Source organism: Myxocyprinus asiaticus, chromosome 11 (genome assembly GCF_019703515.2).
Source record: "Myxocyprinus asiaticus isolate MX2 ecotype Aquarium Trade chromosome 11, UBuf_Myxa_2, whole genome shotgun sequence".
NCBI lineage: Eukaryota > Metazoa > Chordata > Actinopteri > Cypriniformes > Catostomidae > Myxocyprinus > Myxocyprinus asiaticus.
This window is the reverse complement of record NC_059354.1, coordinates 10,433,857-10,457,250: the sequence shown is the minus strand read 5'-3', so window position 1 is coordinate 10,457,250 and position 23,394 is coordinate 10,433,857. Positions and strand designations below refer to the sequence as shown.

The following is a 23,394-nucleotide window of genomic DNA, read 5'->3' as shown; positions in this document are numbered from 1 at the left end:
TTGCAATGCATTCTATGATGCCTTAAAATACTGCCTACATAGGCCACTCACTGGGTTTTGGAACAGAGCATGTGAGTGTGTTTCTGTGTGCAATTGAGGAGAGAGCACTTTAAACAAAAAGCCTACACGAATGACCAGCATGTGTGAGAAATAAATGTCCTCCTTTCAAGAGTGCTGAAACAGGTCATCTCCAACACTCGATAGAAACAACACTGTGCTCAAACTGAGGACAGCCCACTTCCTCTATCGCCAGCTCTTGGCCAAGAATATATCTGATTTCATATACACAAAACATATACACACAGTAGCGGATCCTGGCATAGGCAATATAGGCAGCCCCTAGGGTGGCAACGACCTCTGGGGTGGCACAGGGTACCTGATCGGCTACCCCCCCACAGAGCTTGCAAGATCGCGATGGGGAAAAGGTGCCCCGAACTGTGCCGCCCCGCCCCTGGCTCGCGATGTGAGAAAGGTGCCCCAAATCAAGCAACCCCGCCCCCGCAGAGAGCTCACAAGATCGCGATGGGGGAAAGGTGCCCCGAGTTGTTCCTGATAGGCTACTCTGCCTTAAAGGCTCTATATGGTTAGGATTATTAATGTTCATAATGTATTCTTACATTCTGAACAAACATAAGATAATCATGATCAATAGTATAATATATACAGTGGTGTGAAAAAGTGTTTGCCCCCTTCCTGATTTCTTATTTTTTTGCAAGTTTGTCACACTTAAATGTTTCATATCATCAAACAAGTTTAAATATTAGTCAGAGATAACACAAGTAAACACAAAATGCAGTTTTTAAATGAAGGTTGTTATTATTAAGGGAAAACAAAATCCAAACCTACATGGCCCTGTGTGAAAAAGTGTTTGCCCCACCTGTTAAAACATAACTTAACTGTGGTTTATCACAGAACTGTGGAGTTCAATTTCTCTAGCCACACCCAGGCCTGATTACTGCCACACCTGTTCTCAATCAAGAAATCACTTAAATAGGACCTGCCTGACAAAGTGAAGTAGACCAAAAGATCTTCAAAAGCTAGACATCATGCCGAGATCCAAAGAAATTCAGGAACAAATGAGAAAGAAAGTAATTGAGATCTATCAGTCTGGAAAAGGTTATAAAGCCATTTCTAAAGCTTTGGGACTCCAGAGAACCACAGTGAGAGCCATTATCCACAAATGGCGAAAACATGGAACAGTGGTGAACCTTCCCAGGAGTGGCCGGCCGACCAAAATTACCCCAAGAGCGCAGCGACGACTCATCCAAGAGGTCACAAAAGACCCCACAACAACATCCAAAGAACTACAGGCCTCACTTGCCTCAGTTAAGGTCAGTGTTCATGACTCCACCATAAGAAAGAGACTGGGCAAAAATGGCCTGCATGGCAGAGTTCCAAGACGAAAACCACTGCTGAGCAAAAAGAACATTAAGGCTCGTCTCATTTTTGCCAGAAAACATCTTGATGATCCCCAAGACTTTTGGGAAAATACTCTGTGGACTGACAAGACAAAAGTTGAACTTTTTGGAAAGCGTGTGTCCCCTTACATCTGGTGTAAAAGTAACACCGCATTTCAGAAAAAGAACATCATACCAACAGTAAAATATGGTGGTGGTAGTGTGATGGTCTGGGGCTGTTTTGCTGCTTCAGGACCTGGAAGACTTGCTGTGATAAATGGAACCATGAATTCTGCTGTCTACCAAAAAATCCTGAAGGAGAATGTCCGGCCATCTGTTCGTGACCTCAAGCTGAAGCGAACTTGGGTTCTGCAGCAGGACAATGATCCAAAACACACCAGCAAGTCCACCTCTGAATGGCTGAAGAAAAACAAAATGAAGACTTTGGAGTGGCCTAGTCAAAGTCCTGACCTGAATCCTATTGAGATGCTGTGGCATGACCTTAAAAAGGCAGTTCATGCTCGAAAACCCTCCAATGTGGCTGAATTACAACAATTCTGCAAAGATGAATGGGCCAAAATTCCTCCACAGCGCTGTAAAAGACTCATTGCAAGTTATCGCAAACGCTTGATTGCAGTTGTTGCTGCTAAGGGTGGCCCAACCAGTTATAAGGTTTAGGGGGCAATCGCTTTTTCACACAGGGCCATGTAGGTTTGGATTTTGTTTTCCCTTAATAATAACAACCTTCATTTAAAAACTGCATTTTGTGTTTACTTGTGTTATCTTTGACTAATATTTAAACTTGTTTGATGATCTGAAACATTTAAGTGTGACAAACATGCAAAAAAATAAGAAATCAGGAAGGGGGCAAACACTTTTTCACACCACTGTGTATATATATATGATATATATATATATATACACACACACACACACACACACACACACACACACTACCATTCAAAAGTTTAGGGTCACTTACTCATTCTTTATTTTTTCCACATTTTAGAATAACAGTAAAGTCATCACAACTATGTAATAATAGAAATGGAACTATGGGAATTATGTTGTGACTAAAAAAATCTAAAATAAATCAAAACTATGTTATATTTTAGCATCTTCAAAGCATCTTCAAAGTGGCCACACTTTGCCTAGATTTTGCAGACATGTACTCTTGGCATTTTCTCAATCAACTTCTTGAGGTATCATCCTGGGATGCTTTTTAAACAGTATTGAAGGAGTTCCCATCTATGTTGGGCACTTAGTTGCTGCTTTTCTTAATTATTCAGTCCAAGTCATCCATTTCAAATTTTTTTTTGTTTTTGTTTATAACATTTTTTTTTTGTAATTAAATAAATTAATATGGTGGCACAATTATATTTTTGTTTATAAAACTAATTTCAAACATTTAAGCATCCGCCTTCAGATCAAAAGGTTTTTAAGATCATGAGAAACATTTTAGGCAAGTGACCCCAAACTTTTGAATGGTAGTATGTATCTACAGGTGCATCTCAATAAATTAGAATGGCGTGGAAAAGTTCATTTATTTCAGTAATTCAACTCAGATTGTGAAACTCGTGTATTAAATAAATTCAATGCACACAGACTGAAGTAGTTTAAGTCTTTGGTTCTTTTAATTGTGATGATTTTGGCTCACAATTAACAAAAACCCACCAATTCACTATCTCAAAAAATTAGAATATGGTGACATGCCAATCAGCTAATCAACTCAAAACACCTGCAAAGTTTCCTGAGCCTTCAAAATGGTCTCTCAGTTTGGTTCACTAGGCTACACAATTATGGGGAAGACTGCTGATCTGACAGTTGTCCAGAAGACAATCATTGACACCCTTCACAAGGAGGGTAAGCCACAAACATTCATTGCCAAAGAAGCTGGCTGTTCACAGAGTGCTGTATCCAAGCATGTTAACAGAAAGTTGAGTGGAAGGAAAAAGTGTGGAAGAAAAAGATGCACAACCAACCGAGAGAACTGCAGCCTTATGAGGATTGTCAAGCAAAATCGATTCAAGAATTTGGGTGAACTTCACAAGGAATGGACTGAGACTGGGGTCAAGGCATCAAGAGCCACCACACACAGACGTGTCAAGGAATTTGGCTACAGTTGTCGTATTCCTCTTGTTAAGCCACTCCTGAACCTCAGACAACGTCAGAGGCGTCTTACCTGGGCTAAGGAGAAGAAGAACTGGACTGTTGCCCAGTGGTCCAAAGTCCTCTTTTCAGATGAGAGCAAGTTTTGTATTTCATTTGGAAACCAAGGTCCTAGAGTCTGGAGGAAGGGTGGAGAAGCTCATAGCCCAAGTTGCTTGAAGTCCAGTGTTAAGTTTCCACAGTCTGTGATGATTTGGGGTGCAATGTCATCTGCTGGTGTTGGTCCATTGTGTTTTTTGAAAACCAAAGTCACTGCACTCGTTTACCAAGAAATTTTGGAGCACTTCATGCTTCCTTCTGCTGAAAGATGCTGATTTCATTTTCCAGCAGGATTTGGCACCTGCCCACACTGCCAAAAGCACCAAAAGTTGGTTAAATGACCATGGTGTTGGTGTGCTTGACTGGCCAACAAACTCACCAGACCTGAACCCCATAGAGAATCTATGGGGTATTGTCAAGAGGAAAATGAGAAACAAGAGACCAAAAAATGCAGATGAGCTGAAGGCCACTGTCAAAGAAACCTGGGCTTCCATACCACCTCAGCAGTGCCACAAACTGATCACCTCCATGCCACGCCGAATTGAGGCAGTAATTAAAGCAAAAGGAGCCCCTACCAAGTATTGAGTACATATACAGTAAATGAACATACTTTCCAGAAGGCCAACAATTCACTAAAAATGTTTTTTTTATTGGTCTTATGATGTATTCTAATTTGTTGAGATAGTGAATTGGTGGGTTTTTGTTAAATGTGAGCCAAAATCATCACAATTAAAAGAACCAAAGACTTAAACTACTTCAGTCTGTGTGCATTGAATTTATTTAATACACGAGTTTCACAATTTGAGTTGAATTACTGAAATAAATGAACTTTTCCACGCCATTCTAATTTATTGAGATGCACCTGTATATATATATATATATATATATATATATATATATATATATATATATATATATATATATATATATATATATATATATACATGTATATGTGTGTGTGTGTATATCAGACACCAGGTTCTCCACAAACATGCGGTTCTTGATGGGAGAGGGGCGGCACTCATCTGGCCCCGTCTCGAACGGCTCACCTCACCGGGCCCTCGTGGTCGGCTATCCTGGGCCAGTCAGAGTCCCAGTAGGGTAAAACTAACCTGTCTTACAATGGTCTAATCCCAGCTCACGTTCCCTATTAGTGGGTGAACATTTATATATATATATATATATATATATATATATATATATATATATATATATATATATATATATATATATATATATAAATGAAAATTCTCTCATTTACTCACCCTCATGCCATTCCAGAGACATGGCTTTCTTTATTTAGCAGAATACCAATGAATATTTGTTGAAGAATATTTCAGCTCTGTAGGTCCATAAAATGCAAGTGAATGTTGAACAGAACTTTGAAGCAACAAAAAGCACATAAAGACAGCATAAAAGTAATCCCTAAGACTCCAGTGTTTAAATCTGTCTTCAGAAGCAAAATGATAGATGTGGGTGAGAAACAGATCAATATTTAAGTCCTTTTTTACTCTAAATCTCCACTTTCACATCTGAATGTCATATTTGATGCCTGTTTAGTTTCACTTTCACATCTGAAAGTGGAAGTGGAGATTTAGAGTATAAAAAGGACTTAGATATTGATCTGTTTCTCATGTTGTTGTTGTTGATATTAAGGGGGGCGCCACGTAGGATCCCTCCTAGGGCACCAAGTAAGCCAGAACCGCCACTGTATACACAGCACCAAATATTGTGGGCAAAAAGAAAAACATATCATCATTCTTAGCTTAAGATTCTAAGCATTAAAAGATATAGTTCACCAAACAATGACAATTCCTTCAGCATTTACTCTTCCTCAGCTCTTCCCAAACCCCTATGACTTCTTCTGTCGAACACATACAGTAAGGAGAAGTTTTTAAAGAATATCTGGGTTGGTCTTTTCATTATAAAAGTGAATGGGGACGGAAGTTGTACAGCTCCGAGATGACAATAAAAGCACTACAAAAGTGAGATTTGATGTCAATGACAACAAATCAAACCTCTTTCTGTGTGTCTCATGATAAAACTTCATTGATGTCAAACAAAACCTGTACAAACAACTGTTTCTTATTTGGTTTTTATATGTATATAGTTACTGTTGTTTTTGTTACATTGGGGAGAAACGGAGAGGTAAGAGGTCATGTGACATACATTGTGCACACACGTAGGGTTTCTTTTCTGTATAGACACACTAGGTAAGGAGCGAATGCCACCCGCTGTATGTTTAGTGTCTGGCTAGATTGAGAAGATTAGGCAGGGCATCTTGGACTCTGAAGACATTTTTGTATACTCTTTTGGTTTCTAGTCAGTTTAGAGCTTTAAACATCGTAGCTAGAGTATGTTTTGTTTGTTTTGTTTGGCACCACTCGCATCCCTTTTCCCCTTCTCTGTGTGTCTTGGTAAATTACCTGGTATTGTAATTATTTATTTTCATTTCACTTTTCACTAGTTCACTTATCACTTTACACTTTCGTACATAATAAACCATTTGATTATTGCACCATATTTTCCCTTGTTTGTTGTCATTTGTTCCAGCACACAAATAATTGTAATATCTATAATTAATGTTACACCCTTACACCCCTAGACCAACATGGGATCGTAACAAGAATAATGACAGAATTAAACTTTTTGGGTGAACAATGTTTTTAATAATAAATGCTATTTACGCAAGGTTTTACACATCATGGCCTTGATTAATATACATTCTTACAAAGGGTGACATGTAATTTTATTTTCACAATTTATTTACACAGCTGAAGTCATACTAAGGTAGTGTGTGTTCAGTAACATTATCAAGCGAACTCAAGTAATGCTCCATAAGAACATTTAAACCACTGTGCTAGAATCTGTTGAATTTCTAGAAAGTCACTGCCAAACCACAGCTTTTCATTGCAACCATATGGAGAGTCCCCGCGGTCACCTTGCCTTTTACTTCACACCTGCCGTTTCAGCGCAAACATCAAGGTATACATATCAACAGATGAGTGATCACTCATTTGCTCAAGATCATTGTCAAGAACCCATTTAATTTCTGACCCGAGGTCAGAAACTTTTGAATGCATGACGGAGCATCACTTTCACGAGCTCTTGCGTTTTTCCTTTGCGTTTTGAAATTAGTGCATTTTTAGCCTTCTCTGATGCAGCATAAACTCAAGTGTCTAGGTGCCCTTTAAAGATCGTTATAAGGTTAAATAGATACAAGAAAGGAAAGACCAATCACAACTGAGGATGCAAATATTACGATGACACCGCCATTGTTAGTTACATTTTAAGCATTCTATCAATAAGTATTAGTACATAGGAGAAGTTCATTTCTCAAAAAAGCATGAAGTGTACAAAATCAAAAATAGATAAGACACATAAGGCTGAATTTATCTTAAAAACCCCAAACTCTAAAAACGTTTATATGGAGTTTGTTCAGTTTGGTCTGATTTACTGCAGAAGGGTTTAGAATGAGCTCTATCCAGAATGTTTGAGGAATATCAATACAGTGCTTGCCATGCAAGCATTGTATTAATCTCAAATCTTACTGTTGGCTGCTTTACGTAGCTGACTTACATACTTCTACACTGATACAGAACCTGTATATGGCATCCTAGCACTGAAGATTTGTCACTTCATAATGAAGCTGTAAACATGAAGGTCCCTTAGGAGTAATTGGCTGCCTGAATATAAAGTATCCAGAGAAAAGCTCAGGTTCTTTAGAAATCAGCAGCTCCTGCCAGGGTCAGGAAGGTGTCTAATGCCCACGCCATTATAGACAGCTAACAGAGCAAGGATGCTATTTAGATTCCTCCGGCAGATGCCCCGTTCCAGCCCAGGCAGAGGGGCCTACAAATCAATCTTCTGTGTCGAGCCACTCTGCAGGGTGTCCGCACATTTGTTAAGGCTTGCCTGCCAGCCAGTCCCCATTCGTCTCTTATAGTGGGGCAATCTGGGGGAAAGGCAGTCTCACCAGGAGCCACGCCACGCAGGCTGGGTACAGGGAGCAGCACTGCTATACATCAGAGGGCCCCTACACAGAACCACGCAAGGCGAGGCTGTCAGGACAGAGGAGACATGCCACCCCAGGTGATCCACAGACACCGTGGCAGGATGGCACCAAAACATCAAGGTTCTCATCTTCCCTTCCCTCAGACAGCTGCAAGGAACATCCTTCTTGGTCTTCATAAATTCCAATACTCGCTCTGACAGTCGCTCACACTTTGCCTTTTTGTTTGTTATCAGTTTGTTACAAAAAATGCCCTCCTGTGGCGCAATTCCTGAGCCATGGTATTATTCTGATGACACAGCAGTGCAGCAGAATTTATGAGATGAGAGTAAACCTTTTATGAAAAGCACAAGTGCTTGCAAACAACCTCAGGCTTTGTTAGAGATTAAATGTGAATGCTACTGGTTGCTTGATGCCTCTGTTTGAGAGGGATAGAAAGAAAGAAAAAAAAAAAACGCCTGGGTTTTGAAAAGAGCCAAATGCCAAGGGACCCTCTATGAGACGAGTGAGATCCTCTGGGTCCTCCTTAGATATCTTCAGTGCTCTGAGAAAAGGAATGCTTGAGAAGGGCTGACATTTTAGAAAAAAAAGAAAAAAAAAACCTTCTTTATACAAGGAGAGGGGCAATTATCTGAGTGTTTGCACCAGTCAGGGGGGCAATTACCTGAGAGAAAGGTCAGAAGCAGTGTTCTGAGTTCCTCTTCACAAGATTGATTGCTCACCTGGGTTGATCACTGATCCTGACACGCATGGCTTCCCCTGATTCTGTCTCCTCTGACTCACCAATATCTCCTGACACAGTTCTCCAACAGATCCTTATTTCCACTGACTGAGATCTTTACATGGCAAGGTTAGATGTTTACTGGGAAAAATTAGTTGGGTGGAGGTGTGTTCTGTCTTTTGTGTGCAACTATCTGCACCAAATAGAATTCCAATCTGTGTTTCTGAGCGGCCCAACCAACGGCTTAACCAATGGGATGAGATTGAGGTTGGATTATGCCTGTCAGAACATTGAAGTGAATATTTTAGCAGTTCTGTTTAGCGATGCTATTGCACAGAAATTACACACTTCAACTTAAGTTGCCATGGCTTATACATTGTCTAGTGATTTTACTTCAGGTATAGGGTGTCCTTAAGCATGATATGGAGTGCCTTAAAAAAAGATCTTAGCACATAACCTCAAGTAGTTGATTGCTTTTAGAAAATGATGTCTATAAAGCTATAAAGTCCATTAGCCTAACTGTAGGCTGTTTACAGACAAGTGTCACCGGTCCTACTCGACCCGCCCCGAGCAGGATTTGAACTGGCAAACCCCGGCATGGGAGCCGGACGTGCTAAATGAGGAGACTACAAAAGCCATGGCCTCTAACCTCAGTTGCTAGTGCATCTCTTAAGGCCAGGAAGTGAGGTTTACACACTGCACAGTTATCACGTACCAGCTGGCTACCGTTACACTCACCCCCCCTAAACATCACTCCCATCCGGGTCACGGCGTCAGTGTCAACGGTCCTACTCGACCTGCCCCGAGCGGGATTCGAACCAGCGATTCCCCCCATGGGAGCCGGATATGCTAGATAGCAAAAGCCATGGCCAGTAGCCTTGGTCACTAGTGCGTCTCTTAAGGCCAGGATAGTGAGGTTTATACACAGAACAGCTATTGCGTAACAGCTGGCTACCGTTACACAAGCAATGCAGCATAATATATATTATGTTGTCAAAGGTGGGCATAAGTGGCCGTTCAGACCAAATGCTTTCTTGTGCTTAAAAAGGCTGCAGTGCAACGAATTGAACAGAATGCAGGAATCTCGAGAGGTGTTTTTAAAAGTTACCATTCTTTTTAACTTGGCTCGGCATCTAAAAAACGCTGCGCTTCTGCACAAGATGACAAAAAATGCAAAATTATGCAAAGACCGTCATGTACATTTACGTATAAAAACAATTGAAAAAACGTGCAGATGGACAGAAAAACATCTGCATTAAATCTGCATTGTAGAGTGGCTTTGAATGCAGCTAATCATTCAAAATGTAAAGTCAGCACTATACGTTTTATAATGTGAGTCTTGAAACAAATTCAAAGAATCAAACAAAACAAAACTCCATACTGTACTACTTACCAAATCTGATCAAAGTTTTCAACTCAGTATCTGGGAACATAAAGCCATACAAAATCCATTACAAAACCCAGTTTTCACCTTGTTTCTGCTCGACCTTCAATCTATCCACCTTGCAGTGCTCAGTGAGAGTAACTCACACCTTTAGAGTTACATTCCACGCTAAATTGCTGTTAGACTCACTTGTCTCCCAGAATCAATCTCTGAACCTTCCTAGACCCAAACTTTGTCTTTCTGTCTCTTTCACCTTCCATTTCTCTCTCTCTCTCTCTCTCTCTCTCTCTCTCTCTCTCTCTCTCTCTCTCTCTCGCACTCTCTATGTCCTCAGGGTTTTCAAAAAATTGCTCATACAGCAGAACCCAACTTCAGACACAGAAGCAATGGAGGAAGTTTGAAGAACTTCGCATAAATTAGGATTGAGCTTGAAATATTAGCTCAGTCTTCACTTTTACATTATGATTCCATTTTATGGGTTCACTAAAAGCAGAACAAACGCATAAACAATTCAACACTACTTTTGGATAATGCAAAACTGTGCTTTCATATTTAATTGGCACATAATAACTGCTTTACAAATAAAGTATTGTTACAGGAATGTTCCAGGTTCCTATACAAGTTAAGTTCTTTCAACAGCATTTTCTGAACTTCTGATTCTACGTTCATTCGTATCAATGTTTACTGGCTTTACATGGTCATAACACTGATGTTTAAAAGATTAGATATCACTTTACATAATGTTTATGGCCACGTCAACACCAATCCATTTAAGTTTGAAACCTCCGTTTTCAGTTTCCTAACATCATCTTTTTCCAAATTATGTGGTTATGGAGAGCATTTTTTAGTCTCTATTTTCGGTGGAGGACAAACGCGGTTCTAGTGTGGATGAAAGCCATGAACATATCAAAATCAATGTGTTTTCTTTGTGGCTATACTTTTGAAAGTCTTGTGGCAATACTTTCGAAACAGTGTGTATTGTATTGCTATTTACTTGTCCCTGTGTACTTCCATTGTATGAGAATTACTGTCATCGTGATGTTTGCTTAAAAAAAGAAAAGGAATAAGTCAAAATTATTTTCTAAATTATGGACATTATGCCACAAATGCTGTTGATAGCTTGTATCAAACCCAGAACACTCCTTTAACTCATCTACCCATACAACTCATCATTTGATCGGACAGTGTGAGGTTTGTGAAGTCAGAAAGTAAAGTGAGATTTTATGGATGGAGCCCTATCAAGGGAGCAGCCATGGTGTCTGGCCTTAAGCATCTCACTATTAGTTACACTGATAGATCTCTTAAGACATCAGAGCGAGATTAGAACACACTTGACTGTGAAAAACAATCCCTTCAGTGAGCCCCTCTACCACAGCCTGATCGATGCACACTCAAATAGGCCTTGTCAGGAACGGGCCACTTTGATTGGCTGGTGCGGAGGAACAGACAGTAGACAAGCTGACAGTGACCGTCCCCATAAGCCTCCCATCGATCTTCTGAAGACCCTGCTGCCTTATACACACAGAGATGCTGTCTGTCCCCCACTGCTGAGAGCCCACTGTGGCAAGCACACAGCATGTCACCGCGGCGTCAAACAGACATGCCAACACATGCTCACTTACATGCACACACTTTCATTCCATTAACATTAGTTAACAACATTAGTTAACATGAACTAACAATGAACAAAACTTATTAAGCATTTATTAATCTTAGTTCATGTTAATTTCAACATATAAGATTTAAAATCCAAAGTTGTATTTGTTAACATTAGTTAAATGCACTATGAACTAACATGAACTAACAATGAACAACTGTATTTTTATTAACTTTATTAAATGCTGTAACAAATATATTGTTCATTGTTTATTCATAACTATACTAATGTTAACAAATGAAACCTTATTGTAAAGTGTTACCAGATTCTTTGAATTTATACAGCTGATGATTGAGGAATAAGGTATTTTCCTAAAAATAAAAAAACAGATCTCTCTGCATTATAAATTACATATAAAATAAATGCAATTTACATTATATATTTATATAAGAATTAGATATTATATGTATCAGTGTTCCATGCGCTGTACTGTTACTCATTCTACAGTGCCACGGCAAATAAATTGTTACCCACTTTGTAAGCTAGGAGTCAGAATTGAATTTTATGAGATAAAAATACTTTTTAATGCGAAATAATAATAAAGACAAACAAATTCACAAACAAATGACTCTTTTGAGCTGGTTCTGTTAAAGAATCGTTCGAACGGACTCACAAGTTATCAGTCTAAATCTGTCCTACTATAAACTATGCACTTACAAAATATACCATGCACTCAGCCATGTAGTGTATGAATTTTCATGTGTAGTATCGTCCCAAATGGAACAATTAATGTTTGTTTTTTTTACTACGCATAAGCATTCACCGTTTAACAGCTGACAGAAGTGACGTTTCAAATGCGTGTGATGTGTTGGAGCTAGCTTTAGCATTTCAGCAACATACAGTACATATTCACACAGCTTGGGGTGATGGTAAAGCTTTCAACTTACATTTTTAATTGCTGTCTTCACAGAAATTCCACTGGTTGCCACATTCTTAATTATGTACAATTGTTTTGTCAGGCCTGCATCACCGCCTGATGATTCTGCCCCTTACACGACATACGACAAGCCGCCAGCATTAAGTGCATGAAGTAACCAACATTTCACGCTCCTTTTAGACGGTTGAAAAAGTGCATCATCCAGGCACTTTTAGTGCACTTTTTTTTTTTTGCATTTTCAGTGTTAACATAGTACTCACACTACTTGTGACGTAGAATAGTGCAGAAGTGTGTGGTTTGGGACACACCTTTTATCACAAATTCCTCATTGAGGGTCCTATTTTAACAGCACTCGTTAAGTGCAGCACTATGCGATACATGATACGCGCAAAGTCAGTGGGCATGGCCACAAAGTTTATATATTTTCGTGCATACTGGGTGAAGGAAAAATTGTACCTAAATGATTTGTATGCGCAGAGTGAGATTTGTGAAAGCGTAAATCAACAGAACATTTTGTAAAGGTGTAAATAAATAAAAAATATTAGCAATACTTTAATGCTTTGCATAAGTGTAATTCACGTAATATAATATAATTCTGCAATTTCATATTAACACAAAGTAAGTGTGGTCTGTATTCTTCTGACTTTTGGCACTGTTTTTGTGCCTAAACATGGCCAAAAACATTGCAAACCTATGATCAGCGGTATGCAAGCTACCAACAGATTCACTGCGTAGAATCAGTCTGTATGTGTAAAATAAACTACTGCAAATATAAATGACTTGTGTTTGTGCCATAAATACACTGGCGGCCAAAAGTTTGAAATAATGTACAGATTTTGTTCATTATTTTAATTATATTTTAATTACTTTGTATTATCACTGGCATGGCAAATGGGTGGATGGAACTTGCTGGTATCAGAACTATTGTAATTTTAGAAAAGAAAATTATATAAGGAAACTCTTTTTATCTATCTGTTTAGAAAGTTTCATTTTATATGACTTACTTTATTAATTTTCTTTCTAGCATGAGTTCTGTGATACCAGCTAATTCATCAAAATGCCTTCCCAATGATAATTAAAAGTAAATATAATTAAAATAGCCTAATGAACAGCAACAAGAAACTTTACTCTCACAATAAAAGTATGTGTATGTATTAATATTTCAGTGTAATATTTAAGAGAGGAGAGGTACCCAGAGGAACGACGCTTAGCCATATGAAGAAGAAGCTGTCTGTCACAATATTAAACCAATCAGGTCAGAGTAAACTGGTCAAGGAAAACATCATTTGATTGATTACTAGAAGCAGTTAGACCCGCCTTCCTCCTTGCGCTTGCAAAACTCTTTTCAGTGAGAAATTCATGCCAAAAATGTGAGCGCAACAAAGGGAAGACGGAACAGTGTAAATCAGATTATTTCAGGAAAATATTTATGCCACAAACACAAGTCATTTACATATTTGCAGTAGTTTATTTTACACATACAGACTGATTCTACGCAGTGAATCTGTTTTACTGTTCTTTAAACCATTTTTGGTTTGCAATGTTTTTGGTCATGTTTAGGCGAAAAAACAGTGCCAAAAGTGTAAGCGTGGTGATAAAAATGAAGTCATAAGAATGCAGACCACATTTACTTTGTATTAATATGAAATTGCATATTCACAACACGTGAATTACACTTAAGAAAGCATTTAAGTATTGCTAATATTTTTTCTTGTGCTTGAAACTTGATTTGCAATTTTACAAAACCTTCTGTGCGCAAGCTATTTATTTTTATGCTTGCAATTTGATTTACGCTTTCACAAATCTCACTCTGCACATGCACATTTTTCTATCACAATTGTAACTTAATTTACGCTTTTACAAATCTCACATTGCGCTTGTAAATCATTTAGGCACTATTTTACCTTCATAACTGGGTGAGAGTGTGTAATTAAAGATACACATTTACAAAAGTGTTTTGTTTTAAAAAATGTTTTTTAACATTAAAATATGTGACAAAAATAGCATTGCTTTGTTTAGTATGTAGTCTCTAATTTTACACTATTACAATCCTACATTGAAATTGAGCTTTCTTAAGTATTTTTCTAAGCTCTGAAACTCCAGACTGAAATATGTCATTAGCATAAGTTCTCACTTGAAGAAGCTTGAAGTTTCCACAAATGAGAAACAATTGCCCTAACGAGGACACAACTGCCTTATAATTGCTCTCTACTAGAGAATCATTAAAATAACTACCACATTTGTGGGATAAAACTTCCACAGTTAAGGGATCATTGTGAGGGACAGCTGTGAAAATTAATACTAAAGCTGTTCCAAAGAAGTCCTTAAAGCAAAAAAAAAACGCTTGTATTAGTTTAAATTATATAATCTTATTGCATCTAAGTGTTTTAATGTCCCGGTAGACACAGTTCAACTATCAAAAAGTTGTAGCCTGGGCCAAGGAATCAATGTGTCAACCGGTTGAGATTTTGCTATATTTTTACACCATGGTAGATAAATTTGCGTGATTATTAGTGGGTGGGACTGCTTTACAGTGGTATTTCAGGGTCATTATTTAGTGTGGGGCACAAACAATCACTTAATCAATTATTTGACCGATCTTTGAAACACTGACAAATAATTCCAAATTCTGTCACAGATGTGCTTCTCATGTTACAATTTCTATTTACATCAGGGATTATGAAGTTCTGTAAACTTGTGCATGTATGCGCTTTAACCGGCAAAGTTTAAAAACCTAATTTTAGCACAGCGGTTGATTGACAGGTAGAAGTTTCACCAACATGATCACACAGGCATGCTGTTTTCGAAAGTTCCGGTACCCTAGGATCGGCAACAGTATGCTGACTCACTGACATGCCCTATCTCCCATCGGACATATTTGAAACAACAATTACTTTCTATCGTGGCACAACTGTTAGTGCGTTGTATCAGTTGCATGAGAGACCACAGTTCAATCCACATTCAAACGAGGAAGTAATCACGTTTATATTAACAATTACGAGGGTGGTAAGGAGGTTGCATTTTTATCCTTAACATTGCATTTTGTCTCTCCTAATGGTTACGGTTAGATTTGGGTTTTTGTTGGGGGGGTAGATTAAATAATATAAACATTTCTCTTCACTGTTTTACACCCTGTTCAGCTGAAAACAATTATTTTTACAACTGCCTTCTGGTGACCTCTCCTGGAAATAAATGGATGTCACACTTGTTTATATGCTCTGAAACACTTACCGCTTTTGCCTCTGGAGGCAGTGTTTTCAAATTCAGTCAACGTATAACGACTTCGGCTTAAGAAAAATCGGCACACACTTGTCGAATTTTATGGGAGATCAGGCTGGTTTCACACTAGAACTCATTGGTTTCACCAGACTCAAACAAGGGGAGTCAAAACATCTATCTTAAAAGCCTATCTACTGTCATTTACGTGCCATTATAATGGATGCTACGTCCCTCAATGCCCTAGTACTTATAAAATGAAAACAACTATAGTACGACTAATAAAAATAGATCATGACAGAAATTTGACAGAGAGTGTCTAAGACTTTTTTTTAGCGCAACCTCTGAACATGATGCCACACAAACATTCCTAATGATTTAATCTCAGCACAAAACACCACTAAGATGTGCACATCCACGTCAAAAAGCTCAAGAAAACGTGAAAGTAAACCACAAATAGGCAAATCGTCAAAGGGTGTGCATATCATCTCACTAACTCAAATGAATAGCATAACAAAACTAATCATAACGTTGACAGACTTCCAATATTTATCAGTCATTGTAATTTAATAGAAACCATTGCACCAACAACACAACACTTCAAAGCAATGGCATACAATTAATTGAAATGATGAATGGTGCACTTAAACTAATCCAACCAGCAGCACATTATAATAAAATTAGCTTTTAAAACTTACCAGTGAAGTTAACTAAGCAGGTTTACTCTGCACCCGGTAACTTCCGATGCTCATGTCAACAGCTTGACACAAATATGATCAAAGCTTTTGACTGGCTCAGGGGCAAAGGCAAACTAGCCCCTTAGGCCATCGTTGAACGCTCGTTGCACATGTGTATGACATTCTCTAGATCTCCTTGATTAATATTGAGGATGAAGGGCTAGCCCCACGCATAGCAAATGAGAATGATTAAATGATTTTTATGCAACATACCTTAATAATAATAGAATTTCTCAAAACAATATATATTTTTTCCTTGTATAATGGACATAAAACACGTTTAAGTTGCAGAAAATATATTATTTCTTAAGATAAATTTATGATGATGCCATGCCATTTTTACAACAGCGCCACTTCTGGTGGGGCTTAGCCCCACTTGTTTCTAATGTAGAGAAAGCTGCTGCTTTACATTATTTACACATGTGGCAAAGATACATGGAGTTATAAAATGCAAAGTACGAAAATGCCGAGTGCGGTCAGTTCCGAACAAGTCTAGATGAGGAGGAACTTGTTATTAAGAAGTGTTGTTTGGCACATCACATAGCTTTCTGCAAAGCTAACATGACTATATTTATTTGTTTGCAGTTGCCAATTTAATTAATATAGAATTCAAATTGATGTGAATTTGAACGTCTGTCATTAACAAAGTTATCCACATTCCTTACTCTTTGCATATTCCAGGGCTCCCATACCTTTTGGACAATTAATTTTTCCTCAAAATTCTGTAACATTTTTATGACTTGTGATTACTGGATTAGTAGTTTTCTAGAAATAATTTCATAAAGGCTGCACTTGTAAAGAGCAATTTCTAGCCAATATGTTCCCACAAGAAATCGACATATTACTTCCAAATGTTGGTGAATCCTGAAATCAACATCATTCTGATGGAATACTGACAAGCTGCATCCCCCATCAGACAGTTTTGAACCAATTTCACCTTTATCTGTGGTGCCATTTCAGAGCCATGGGTTCTGGTCCCATGGAAACCAGGAATTGCATTCACAAAAATAGGTGTGATTCGGACGTTGCCTTTTCTTTCTAAAATTACATATTTACTCCACTGACAGTTAGGTTTAGGGTTAGAGTTTGGGTAGGGTTCATCAAATATGCATTCCTGTTGACTGAATGAAATAATTCACAATTAAAACGGAAAAAAAAAAAAAGTTGTTGCGCCACCCTGTGGACATTTCACATCAACAACACTTCCGCTTCTGCCATAGTAAGCACAACCTGATTTCAGCAGAGCTTTTGACCTCCTGTTGCCGAATTCACAATGTGATCAGTCTGCTAGAGTTGAGCATAACTAGAATATAAGACTGTAGCTATCGAAAAGATTGTAGTATTTTCAGCTCCGTTTAACAAATTTTACCATATTAAAACCCATTCTTGAAATGTTCCCCCATAACAGAGCAGAGAATGCAAAACTGTATAGGCCTGCATATTAGTCATTCAAGAGGTGCTACTGTGTGGAGAGGATTTATTGGTTCAGGGATGAACCCAAAACATTTCTGCTCTTTCTCAAAGCTGACACGGGTGGTGGAGGTGACGTGCTGCTGATGAGGGGGTCTGTTAGGGGGATAAGGCCCAAAACAATGTGATTACAGTGGGGCTTCCAAAGGATGAATGTGCTTAGGAAATCAGAGGGTTGGAGGAATGTGCCCATACTGGGCGCACACATGGTATTTTACTCTGTTCCACCTCTCCTCGTTCACAGCCGTGGCTCAGACAAAGAGCTCTGCAAAGCCCATGACCACTCTCATTGGTGCAGGATTGCAAAACCGTGTCAGAGAACCACTGGGCCCCATAACTCTGCATGGGCAGCCTTTATGCCATGCAAACATTTGGCCTCCACACGCTACCTTCTACAGGAAAACAATGCACACTCATTCTGCCATTTCTCTGCCAAACAATGCTTACATTTAATGTGAATAATAGACATGCATGTAAATGGGTTTTAAAGCATCATAAATAGAGCCCAGTGCTTCAACTGGCGTGAAAGTGGGCAATGATGACAAATGGCATCTATTTACAGGCATAGATCTCAACTGGCAAAAATATTGGCTTTGGATGAACTTCTCTCTGTTCCATTAATGTATTTCGAGACCTCCTCTAGCATTGATTTATCCTAAATACAGCAGCAATCATAATTAGCCCAATTAAAGTGATGAGTAATGGCCATGCCCATTCTTCATACACCTGGAGACAATTTTCTGATGCCCTGTACACTATGGCACATTAATTACGATTGATCCACAGCATGCAATTTCCATTTGCACATTGTTCTATAAATCTCAGCTGTAATTTACACTGAGCAAACAATTATGCAAGATTAGTATTCCTTTAGTGATGGTAGCACAGAGCTGGTGTTTGTCAGAAGCATACTTATATTGCCAGTCTGGGAAAATGTGAAAAAGGGATCATATGCATTGTAGCTAAAACAAAGTAAAGTTTGCACTAAGATTAATACATCTGAGGCTGCATGTTTAATGCATGATACTGTGATTAACACCTAACATTTCCCAATCATATGCAGCATGATCAGATATCACTACTAGACAGGTATTTGCATAATAATGACATGCAAATGCCACTTAAAAAGCAGTCACATCTATTTAAATGTAAATCAATGTATTCACTGGTCTGTTCTCATAAAACATGGCAGGCTGTTAACTCTGACTTAAATACCCAGACAAAAGAAAAATCACGGATAAGATTTCATTAATATTGCAATTGATTTATGAAGATAATAATTCAGAAGATATCTCAGTGCTCAGATTTGTCAAGATGCTAAAGCCTGCAATCAAAAGTGTGAGATTTCAATATGAAGACAAATATTTCTCAAGAAATTATCCTAAAACCAAAATAATCTGACCTATGCTATCAATTAATTATATATACTCACTATAATCTCACTTTGTCAACAATTGTCTCAGTTATGTCTATTTCATTCTCCTAAAGGGTTTTAGAAGAAACATGTGAGACTATGCTGATCCTTGAAAAAAAAAAAAAAAAAAACACAGCAGAGAACTCCATTAAAGGTGATTTGTAATTTTTTCCTGTTAAAATACTGTTTCCTATCTCATCTTAATATCCAAAGTCAACTAAAGTAATGAATATGTTGATTTTCTTAAAATGCGTACCAACGTTTAACACTGCTGTGTGTACTTGAGCATCTCGACCATCCTGACACTGCAACATTGAGTCACCCAATGGCATGAGTTTGGGGTGGGACTATCTGTTAGCTCGATCAATGGAAGACGAGAAGTGTTTGAAAAATCTGTATAAAAACAAATCATAATTTTTGCAGTTAGCCTACATTTGGAGACATTAATGTTGCAGAGATCTAACACTTCAGTATAAACAACTTAAATATTTTAAACTGTGACGGAGTGTGAGGGACAGAGAAAATCACCTTAGTGTCTGAAAAATATTTAATAGTGCTTTGTTCCAGACATACACCAACTAATAATCTGTTTTCCATTCTTATTAGACCCATTGTGCTCCACTCTTGTGGTTTCCAGTCGCCCATCTGACAGTACTTCTACTAAAAGGAACTCAAATCTTAGTGCATGCAGAGTGTAAAAAACAGCGATATAATGTGCAATTAAACATGACTATTACTTGTTTCATAGACATGACTCTCCATAATACAGGCCGGTTTCAGCTGTGTAAACGCTCCAAGACTTTTTACAGGGGAATGGAGAGGTTCTGATGTCATGGTTTTACTGCCCTGCTCTGGGAGTGAGACTTTTCTTTGGCATCATAATCCCTGAGCAGAACAATAAATGAGCACAGTCTTTAAGCTTTAATTGTGTGTAACACCGACTCAGTGAGTGGCCTTTGGCAATGAGACTGACATCCCATTGGAAAGCTCAAAGAAAGAAGAACAGTTGCAGACTGATATAAAAAAGTGCATGTTTGCTCTCATAAATTCGACAGATTCCAGCGAAGATTTGAGATCCACCCTGTCATTCAAAAATTAAAAGACCACAGGATTATCAATTACTCTCGGCCACTTTAAGGATCAATTGTCTATATTTGGCTTTATCTATAGGGTTTACATCTGCAAACCTTTGTCTTGCTTCTTCTGTTACCAGTACTCTAGTCTAATTATCTGATAGGCCGCAGTCTGTTCACTGACTTTCTGATGCATATTGCAGACCAGGGGCATGCTATTCTAGGATTTAATTTTTTTTTTTATTTCTTTTTTTTTTTTACTGCGTTCACATCATTCAAGCCTAATATAAACTAATACACATTCAGAATATTGTCATTGTTCTATATAATAAACACACATAAAGTTATACAAATTAAATTTTCCATTTATTATTATTATTTTTTTATGTTTATTACAGATAATCAATCATTTTTCAACTTTTATAGATTAAAGTTATATCAAACACCACAAAAAACTGTTATTATGATAAATGTGGTTCTTGGTTGTATGTAAATGTAAATAAATACTGGTTGTTTTTCAGTAGAGTGAATTAACTCCAGATTATGTTTCTCTTATGTCATTAACTCATGTCTCGAGTCTTTTGAACTTGTTCAAAAGAGAAAATCACTACTAAAAGTTATTTCAATAGAATAACCCTGGTAATATATACGTACATACAGTATATATATATATATATATATATATATATATATATATATATATATATATATATATATACACACACACACACACACACACACACACACACACAGTAGCCTGAATACAGTATACATTTGGCGAAGAAAAAATCACACTTTTACGCCAGTAGGTGGCAACAAATTAATGTCTTTTATATGTTTTGGGGTCATTAAACCATTGATAAAGCACAGAAACATTCAGGACCAAAAGAAGTCTAATTATACTGTCTTAAAATCAGCATGTCTCCTAAGAGACTTTGGCAGTGTTTAAATATCATAAACATTTTCTCCGCAAATGCAATACAACAAAGTAATACAACAAAGCATATAATTTTGTGAACTGCTGTGCATGACCATCAAGGTATCCAAAAAAGACAACATAGCCTGTAAGTAATTACAGGTTTTAATTACGTCCTGATGTCAATGAAAATATCATTAGTCACTTTTACTCTTAATTAATCCAGCCCATTTCTCTCCTTGTTAAACAAGATTACAAAACTAAACGAGTGACATGCCTCCTCCTCTCCTTCAATCGGTCAAAAGACACTGATCCTTGCTCGTTCATGAATTTAATGAGCCCACACTCCAATGCTATTGGCTCGTGCTTTAGTCAGTCTTTACAGGCAAGAAAAGCCACCAGAGCGTCTCAAGCTTCAAACTAGTGCAGCATTGCGGCTGCAGTTGTTTAAAACACTTACGTGCTGATTGCAAAGTCACAGATTTTTAGGGGGGCTGAGATTAATTTTAGGGGGGCTGAAGACCTCTAAATAGGTTTTAGTTACACCTATGTTGCACACATAACTGGAAAGAACTTTCCTGAGCTTAAAAGGTCTAATCTGAGTTGTTGACTTTGTGCAACTTTGGGAGGAAGGCACATTTTATCAGTCTGCCTCAGAGGTGGGTGGAGTAGCCAAAAACTGTACTCAAGTAAAAGTACAATTACTTTAAAAAAATAATTACTCAAGTAGAAGTAAAAGTACTAACATAAATAATTACTTGAGTAAGAGTAAGAAAGTATCCAATTAAAAGAGTACTCAAGTAGTTAATAACTCCTTACTTTCACAAATGACATAATGGATGTTTATTCCCCTATATTCCATTACATAATACACATTGAACATGTACTATAGAATTATTATTATTATTAATGGAAATTCTGTCATCATTCACCATCATGTTGTTCCAAACCTGTATGATTTTCTTTCTTCCATGCAACACAAAGTAGATTTTACACAGAATGTTTGCCTGAGTCACTGTTTATTTTAAGTGATTTTTTTTCCTCCATATTTCTAAAGTGAATGGTGACCGAGACTGTCAGTCCCTAACATTCTGTCTAACATATTTTGTGTTCCACATAATGCAAAGCGTCAAACTGGTTTGGAACAACATGAGGGTAGGGAAATGATGACAGAATATTAAATTATGGCTGAGCTATAACTTTAAAGCGATAGTTCACCCAAAAATGAAAATTCTCTCATCATTTACTCACCCTCATGCCATCCCAGATGTGTATGACTTCCTTTCTTCTGCAGAACACAAATTAAGATTTTTTAGAAGAATATTTTAGCTCTGTAGGCCAAAACTTTGATGCTCCAAAAAGCATATAAAGGCAGCATAAAAGTAATCCATAAGACTCCAGTAGTTAAATCCATACCTTCTGTAGTGATATGATAGGTGTGGGTGAGAAACAGATCAATATTTGTGAGATATGCAGAGAATGTGTGTATCACCAAAAACACAAGAAGAATGTAAAGGTGATCTGTTTCTCTGAATCTCATCCACACCTATCACATTGCTTCTTAAGATATTTATTTAACCACTGGAGTCTTATGGATTACTTTTATGCTGACTTGTGTGATTTTGTTTAGCTTTAAAATGTTGCCACCCATTTACTTGCATTGTATGGACCTACAGAGCTGAGAAATTCTTCTAAAAATCTTAATTTGAGTTCAGCAGATGACAGAAAGTCATACACATCTGGGGTGGCATGAGGGTGAGTAAATAATGAGAATTTGAATTTTTGGGTGAACTATCCCTTTAAGGCCTCTTGTCAGATCTGGATGAATTTGTCAAAGAGAGGTTTGGAAACATTTCAGTAATTATTACAGTGAAAATGTGAAAATGTCGCACAAGGACATTATATATAATGCTGAAATATAAACCAAAGCAAGATCATGCTTTACTGATGCCTTCTTTCGCTATTTCATAGCTTTTAAAGTCCTGTGCGGATTCTTATTTCAGTCTAGTTACAGTTTTCGGTGTCGAAAGAATTTAGATCATTAGTTCTGCACAGCAGTACCTCCGCTCTCTAAATGCAGAGTATGCAGCCTGTGTAGGGCACCAACCCTGGTCGTGCAACACTTGCTGTGTCTGAAACAGCCCCCTTTCCACTATATAGTGCACTATTTCGAGCGTCCGACATTTTGTAGGATTGTCTGAATTCTGAGTGAGCCACTCGATCCTTCCTTTTGTTCACTCATTATTACCCACAATGCACTCTAATTTATATTGTACATTTGATGTATACTCGACGACGGTTAATTGCCCACA

At 37.8% G+C, this 23,394-nt stretch overlaps 1 protein-coding gene across 2 annotated transcripts in view; it reads right to left on the bottom strand.

Moving 5' to 3' along the window:
- LOC127447750 (ephrin type-A receptor 3-like) overlaps window positions 1-23,394 on the bottom strand; it is a 168,225-nt gene that overhangs the window by 101,909 nt on the left and 42,922 nt on the right. The gene's annotated exons all lie outside the window — the stretch shown is intronic.